Raw genomic sequence first — 8916 nt, forward strand, 5'->3', positions numbered from 1 at the left:
AATCATTTGTCTTTAATGTGTTGTATTGTAAGAGGCGACATAACTGTGATGATCATAAGTTTAGTTGGAAAGAAAACTCATTTCCAATTTTGGCCAGTAAGGCTAGCTGTCTGTTCCTGTTTTCCAATATGTATGCTATGCTAAGATAACAGGCTGCTGGGGATATATCATATTAACTATAAACAATTCCTTTAAATGTGTTAATGGTTGTAACAAGGTAGTAAGGGTTCATTCTACAAGTCAGTTGTGATAAATAGTGTGTACATTATAAAAATACTTTGAGCCACATTGTATTTAAAACTTTTCTTTAATCACATTTTTACATTTTTACTTTGTTAGGTAACAAGCTGAGCAGATTAAAACCAACCAAAATAAATGTTTTTTCTAGCAAGCTGTGAGACTGTTGCAGTGCTTTCAGCTAAGTGCTAAGACGCTTACAATGACGATGCTAATGGTACTCTTCGCGGGTTTAATCTTCAAGTTTAGCTAACTAACACTAAACACAAAGTAGGCTACATCTAAGTAAAATTGTAATGTTATTAATTTTGCATTGGAAACATTTGAAGTTTGACCTAAAGATAGTATTTAAATGGATTACTAAATATATAAACTAATAATGGATAATAAAGAAGGGGACATGATAATCTACACAGATATTTTTGCTCAAAACCACAATTGTCAAATTGCTGCTTGCGCTAAATGAAAAGTCAGGGGGTAATCAAAATCATTTGGATTCATTTTCAGAGAACAAACAAAGTCTGTAAAATATTTCAGGACAAATCCTTCAGTAGTGGCTGAGATTGTTCAGACTGGACCACATTAGCAGACCATCTGGGTGTCAGACTGACATTGCTATCCCTAGAGTCTAAACAACTTAGTGCCGCTAGCAGATTTCTACAGAAACGTTATAATCCTGGATCCTTGCTAGCAGCATCCAGGTCAGGCTGACCTAGAGTACCACATTTTGTAAATAAACTGCTTGTGAAACTGCTAAAACCCTGCTGAAAGTTTGGATTGTTTTGACAATAAATTGTTTGAGATAAAGGAAGACTTTCCCACACAAATTCCCTTTCTCTGGTTTAAGTCATACTTGATGTCATATGAGCAGTGAGACAGTAGAGTAAAACTGTTTAACATGAATTATTCCCTTTAAGAACTCCCATAAAAATGTATTGGTTCCCATGTTCCCTTTTAACCAAAACCAGATTTTCTGTTCCCTGGTGGATAGTTTTTACTTTCAACAAGATGGCGCCCTGTTGTCATTTGTGTGAAATAATGTATGTATGATACCTCCCTATTTGATATGTGTGTGACTGAATGGTTTCAGTTGTGTGACTAAAAATATCTGTTCTTAACCGTAGGCAAAGTAGATACCCATGGCTTCTTCTTTTTCTTTTGGAAAATACAAAAGAGAAATAGTTAAATACGAAACAGAAGTTCCCTCTTATCAGATTCAGGTTTGCACTGTGGAATTGCCTGAAAACGGTGTGTGCCTTTAGATTAGAAGGTTTTGCATTAATATGTTTCAAGTTAAGGGCATGTACTTCTGCTTTGGTTACTTCCACACGCTGCTCTTCTTCCCCTTTATATCATTATAAGTCCTTCTGATATTTTTATATTTCCAGAAAAGCCACTTTTTTTCTGAACTATACCACCATGAATTACAGTATGAGTATTGGTCAATGCATCTCCTGTTCACAGAGTCATGAAAACATAAGAATGTTACAGATTCTCCCACTAATCCATTAAATCACCTCTATGAATATAAATCAGCGTTGTTGCAGTCACATGATAACACAACCACAGTGCAGTAATGAGCTGTGTGTAAGCTGAGCACCCCCTATTGCAATAATTATGTCATGTATTCAATACTATGGCACACTTGTGGTGTTTCCCATGTTCCATTAAAGTGCTACCATAGGCTCACTAAGGTTTCCCATGATAGTTTTACATTTATGTGCCAAGGTTTATCTTTTATGAAATGTCTGCTGCTATTCCAAAAGTACCCTCAAGGTCTGAAAAGTAAAGCAGAAATTACTTAATAACTGTCCTATAGCTGGCAGGAAGTGAATCCACTGGTTTCAAAAATAACTTCAATTTTATAGAAGTCTATGAGAAAATGATCATACTTCAAACTTACTTTATTATCACGGGAAAACATTTTCCTGATTATTTGATGGTCTCAATTTCTAGCACCAAGTCTTCTGCAATACAATATGAGGTTCTTTTTGTAACTGATGGTTCTTCATAGACTTAAATAGACGGTAAAGTAGGATATGCTTTAGGGCGTGGCTACCTTGTGATTGACAGGCCGCTGACATGGTGTTGTCCAGTTGGGCTTTGTTTTTAATCTTATAACTTTAAACGTTTAAGAGTGTGTTTTCAATTCATGATACTTAAATATAACGTGTTGGTCACTTATATAAGTCTAATTAAGTATTATTGTACTTTGCGACACTCTCTTGTGTCCCTTTTAGTTCCATAAAAATCAAGATTGCAACCACTAAAAGGATGAGATGTAATAACTTGAGCTTTTTAAAAAAGAATTGTCAAAAATGTATGGGTGAAATAACCATCAACACAATATGTGGGACAATATCTTATAAATATAACAATTCCGGTATGAGCTACTCACAGGTTCCTTCTTCCCAACAGTAGGAAAAGAATGTTTCTGTCCTTAGTGGGAGCTGCTAGTTTTATGCCTGTCAGGCTGAAGGCCTCGAGGTTAGGAGTTAAACACCAGAAGAAACATCATCCATGGCTTTAGATGTAGAAACCCAAGTTGGCTGCAAGCACAATTTATTTTTTTCTGGAAAACTGAGTTGAGAAGGATGCTTTTGTTTTTGCACCATGCACACCCATCCTCATGCACTGCAGTGTGCAATGCTGGACTTACAGTGCCGTTATTTCAAAAAATGTATGATAAGATTGATATTCACTTTGGGCCTTATTGCTATTGTAAAAGGTTTTAAAGAAAACAAAAAAGAAACGGTGCTTTGTCAGCATAACAGTGCTATGTCACTTCTTCATATTATCCACTAGGGGTCAGTGTGCATTCAGCAATAGCCACAACATTCATGTTCTCTGTCTGCTTGAATTTTGTAACGTTATCTTTTCATTTTTGCATAGTATTTTTCTCTTGTCCATATTTGTGTTTTTTTTTACAGCTTTTTTATTGTTGTTTTTCAGTTTGTATTTGATATTTGTGTATGTGTCTTGTACATATGTTTATTATAGTTACTTTTTTCTATCCTTATTGTATTAGCCTACTATTCACTTCACTTCGCTATATTTATTAATCTTGTACATATTTTATATACTATTTTTTCAAATGTTTTTTATATTAATTCTAGCTGTTTACCACTCATAGGAGATAACACAAATAATTAAAAGTCTGAAAAGGAATAATGTTTCATAGTTTTCTTTTGACCTCTGATCAATAACAACATTTGGAAGGCTTTTTATTGCTTTACACAACATTTTAATTATTAAACAACATTATTTAAATATTTATGGCGGTATTATGTCATATATTTTACTTGTCTGCAGTGTTTTTTGCCCTTTTCAGTGCTTCATAATGAAGGTGTCTGAAAGTCACATATACATTTAAATATATGGGTTGGTTTATTGTATTAAAGGCCATATGTTAGAAATCAAGAAGCCTGTGACCTTTCATTTGAACTCCACAACTACCGGCCGCCATCTTAAGCTCTTTTTACAAGCATTGTTTTTTTATTAGCTTTATTAAGTGAGCAGTGGGAAATTCTATTAAAACACATGGAAACAGGGTACAATTGTCACGTAAAAAACTGTGGTTTTCACCATTTTAAACATTGCCTTTAAAACATGTCTGTGTTCATCTTAGTCCAAGCCCAAACTAAAACTCCTGATTGGGATCCAAAAGAAAAACCTTAATGTTGTTTTACCACCTTGATACTTCATAACTTTCTTATTAACATCAGTCCTAAACTGATTTTTTTCCAAAGCCAGCTAAGGCAAAAATATCAGCTGTAAACTATGGATGGGTTGAATACTTTTTACTCAAAAAAGTATTTCTGCTGTCGGTGTTCAACAACATTAATTAGGACTAACTATTTCTGAAGTCTGATGGATCCCTAACATCTCTCTAAAGGATAACAGACTGTTAAGTTTGCCTTTGGAGGATTTATTACAAAAGTTGTGTATTGTTTTCATACAAAATATAGCTCATATCTTGTAATGTAATAACAATGTTTTATGGCCATGTCTGCATTATGTCACATTCATAAAATATGGAAGCACAGTTTGTGTCAAAGGGCAGGGTTAAAACCATACCTCCATATTTTTAAGATTTTGGGCATTAAGAAGATCAGGAGAAAAGACGAAACACATGTGAAGGACTCTTCGTACATCAGGCAGGGCCTCACCTGACAGGATAACTGAGGCAGGATGTGGAAAGATGACATGGAGCTCACGGTAAAGTATCGGTAATCAGAAACAGGAACGGTACTTGTCAAAGTCTATGGCATCAATTATCCTCTGAACCTGGCTCCCAAATACATCCACGTGGTTAATTTTCGTTTTTTTCCCCAGAGAATGAAACGTTCACACGTGAAAGCAGAGGAAGGGTGTTAGAAAAACCTTTTGCTTCATTCAATTCACATGTTTATTGCTACTTAACCATTTGTATTGACCTCAGACAGTGTATCTCCAAATATTGCTTTATAGGGATATTTAAATACAAAATTATATTTGTTCAATTACTCAACTGTGTAACAGAGGAAAATAGTTGTTCTTGCATACCTAAAGGGTGAACAAAGAGCTTAAAAAACATGCAAAGCTGTTGATAAATCAAGGTGGATGGGGGCACATTTAATAACAGCAAAACTTTATTAAAATAGCATCATGCTCATTCGTGCTTGTCTGGAGTGCTTTAAAGGGGCCCTTAATGCACATTTTCAGGTTCATATTTGTATTGTGTGCCTCTCTATTGTGACATGTTTACATGCTTTAATGTTAAAAAAGTGATTTATTTTTCTCATACTGTGGTGCAGCTCCTCTTTTCACCCTCTGTCTGAAACCAGACTGACCAGACCAATAGAAGCGCGAGTGTTACATAGTGATGTCACTTTGTCACGGAGATAAACAAAGGAGTCCAATGGAGGCGTTTCAGTTGGGAGGAGTGTGTGGGAGAGAAACTCCCTCTGGAGGGAACTTTGTGATTTTAGTCTTTGCAGACTATTTACATATATAAAACCTATATAACGCACTACAGCAAAGGGAAAACCTCAAAAGCATAATAGGGACCCTTTAAATAGTAATATGTTTAGGTACTATTGAGCATACGATGGGATAAATTAGACTTGGATAACACTGCACAATATGTGTCAGAATTTGTAAACTGATTGTAAACTTTGTTTTTGTTAGGCCCCATTTACTTTCAAATTAAAATATAAAGTATTTCTCCGTCATTTGATTCTTCATTTAATTCATGTCGTGAAACATGTGTTTTTTTAAAGAATTTAAGATGAGTCATTTTTATATACACTGAACAAAAATATAAACGCAACACTTTTGTTTTTGCTCCCATTTTTCATGAGATGAACTCAAAGATCTAAAACATTTTCTATGTACACAAAATAACCATTTCTCTCAAATATTGTTCAAAAATCTGAAAAAATCTGTGATAGTGAGCACTTCTCCTTTGCCGAGATAATCCATCCCACCTCACAGGTGTGGCATATCAAGATGCTGATTAGACAGCATGATTATTGCACAGGTGTGCCTTAGGCTGGCCACAATAAAAGGCCACTCTGAAACGTGCATTTTTGCTTTATTGGGGGGGTCTGGGGGGGTCCGAAAACCAGTCAGTATCTGGTGTGAGGGCTAGGGGTAGGGTTAGGGGTAGGGTTAGGGTTAGGGTAATGTTGTGAATCGAGTGGCCTGTGTTCGTCGTCCATAACATACGCCTGCCCATACCATAACCCCACCACCACCATGGGCCACTCGATTCACAACATTACCCTACCCCTAGCCCTATTAAAGGTCCCCTATTATACTGTTTTTCATCAAGATATTATAGGTCGTCGATACAAAACATGTCTCTGAAGTGTTTGGCTGAAATACCAAACAGATCATGCATTGTCGCATCCCATAATCCCCTCTGTTTCAGCCCTGTTTCCAAAGTGCTCATTCTCTGTCTGTTACTTTAGATGAAAATAAGGAGCCCCTCCCCACGCCCCTCTGAGAGACATTAGGCGCATTCACACTGCGGTACTTTTCCCACAAAGGTTCATGCGAACTTAGTTCATGATCGCGTTCACACCAAAAAGAGCCGGTACAAAAATTAGTTCATGCGAACCTTTTTACCCCCTCGAAAGTCCCTGCTAGAGAGCAGGGACTTTCGAGCGGCTCTTTTGTGAGAAAATAGCTATATTTCTGATTGGCTGGGCGGATTGCAAACCACGCCCCGTAAAACTCCCAAAAAGTGTTGTGAAGCCGCCATTTTATTATCCTCGCATTAGCATTATTAGCATTAGCGTTAGCCCAGCGCAGAAACGCAGAGAGACTAACGTATGGCAACACAAAATAAAACATGGGAGCGGTGGAGATGAGGAGGTGTCGGCGTTCTGGCGATTTACTCGGAAGGCTTCAGTCGAAGCTGCTCCCCAACTCTGGGGACTTCCGGCCGGGGACTTTGGGCGGGAGTATACGCCGTGAAGTGGGTTGCGGCCTGCCAGTAAACCCAAAGCAGAAGAAGAAGAAGTGACGTCAGCGGCTTCATTTGCCTAATCCACCCCCAGGGACTTTTTCCAGTGTGAACGCGATCTGTACTTAGTTCATGCGAACTAAAGAGTTTGCATGAACTAAGTTCGCATGAACCTTTGTGGGAAAAGTACCGCAGTGTGAATGCGCCTATTTGGTTAAAAAGAACACAATGGTGCTCTAGGAGGAGATTCAGGTGATAAGGTGGGGGGGGGGTTACCTTGGTTGGTGATTGGCTAATGGTTACACAAGCCAAAAAATCGTTATGACATCACAAAGTGTCCAAAATCTGATCAGCTCATTTTCAGACAGGTTTTTATATAAATGGATCTGGACAAAAAGTGAGAGAATCTTTGTTCCTGAAACTTTCAGAATCTCTTTACATAGAGGGGACACATGTTTATGTATAAAATACAGGAAAATGTGGATTTTGCATAATAGGTGACCTTTAAAGAACCAACACATCCATCAAACAGTTATACATATTTAATTTCCTTCCTGATTAAGTATTTTTCAGGAATATGATGTACTGTGTAGAAACTTCTCCACTGACAAGTCTACGATCCCGTTGTTTAGTTTGTTTCACCTGAGGGCAGGACAACCTCTTTTTCTCTTTCATTTTAAGCACATTTAGTTGATCAGGAAACTCTCAGCTTCACCCAACGTGAACCTGAGCAGAGATCTATTAAACCTGAATAAATGAAAACACATGTTTGGTTGTGAAGGGCTTTTAAACAACAAGCATTGCTTTCCACATTCCACCTTGTATCCATATTGTGTAAATATAGCTTTCTTTTGCTGTATATTAAAAGGAAAAAAAAGAAAAGTGAAAGTGAAACATTCAGTTGGTAGGTCAATACTATTAGATCTTTTAGTAGATAGAGGTTTCTCTTTTTGAACCATTCCCATGTATTAAGACTTTTGAAACACATTCAATAACCTACCAAATGTGGCCGTTAAACACCCCAGGGTTAAAGGTTGTTTCCTTGTAAACACAACTGCTGCCAAAAGGAAATAAATCCTGCTAGACTGAAACATAATATTGTACTTCCTGTCATTGGATATGGAGGGATTTTAAGGGGAGGCCTAGTAGGTGTAGGGATCACACAGGTATGGGGTATGCTTATATAAGGATCTCACTCCTTTCAGCTGCTTTTCCTCCATGCAAAAGTGTGTGGTCTGTGTTTCAGGCATCAGATTAACCCTCATCCCTGCCAAGCAAACACCAAGGTAAACATAGGGTATTTTTCTATCCAGAATAATCATTTCAGGAACCTCCACAATATTATATTAATTGTATCCATTTATTAAAAAAGAAATCGGAGACATACTGTAAGAAACACTCAAACAGACCAGGAGCAGCTAAACAACATGCTGCTCACAAATCTGTCTCTCATTATGCAAATGTGGCTTGTGTTTCAGGCAAAGTGACTTGCCAACACTGACGATGTGTGTGTCCAAAGATAATTCCTCGATTTCAGGAGAAAATACTGATGCTAATCATATGCGGGTCAGCTTCAGCCAGGAAAAATAGCTTTGGTGTAATTCCCTACAGGCCAGGCCGTCTAATTTGGGACAGATTGTGGAGCTTCTTGTTGCAATAGGAGGCCATTGAATGCAACACCTAACTACTGCAAAGCTAGTTTAGCAGCAACACCGTTGAACTGGACTACAGGAAGAGCAGAACAAATGTGTTGTCTCCCTGTGAATTTTTTGCATTGAATACTTAAGCTGTGTCTCAATTCAAATAATACTGCGAGCACACTTCCATTTGGTACACTGTCTATACTACTTGCTTTCATAAAGTGCACAATCTGAAAAGTTTCTGTTCAAACATTGCTGTCGTGCACTCAGTGGTATGGATGACTTTCACTGTTACCTAGCTAGCTATTGTTTAGCTAGCTAGCTTTATTAGGCCTACACAGGATTCATTCGCTAGCTAGCTAACAGTGTTGGTGTTTGTAGTACTAAATCACTTTAAAAAGAGGCATAGGCCTACTGGTGGCTTATATTCAACAACAATATAGTGCTACTTAGTGAACAAAAACCTACATGTTTGTAAAATGTATAAATATGTAGAGAAAGTGCTAGAGGTCCTTCTGATTTAGCCTTGTAGCCAAGATGACGACCTGAGAAGTGTCGTCATCAGTTTTGATCGCTATATATATTGTA

The sequence above is a fragment of the Pseudochaenichthys georgianus genome, chromosome 6 (assembly GCF_902827115.2).
Source record: "Pseudochaenichthys georgianus chromosome 6, fPseGeo1.2, whole genome shotgun sequence".
Lineage (NCBI taxonomy): Eukaryota > Metazoa > Chordata > Actinopteri > Perciformes > Channichthyidae > Pseudochaenichthys > Pseudochaenichthys georgianus.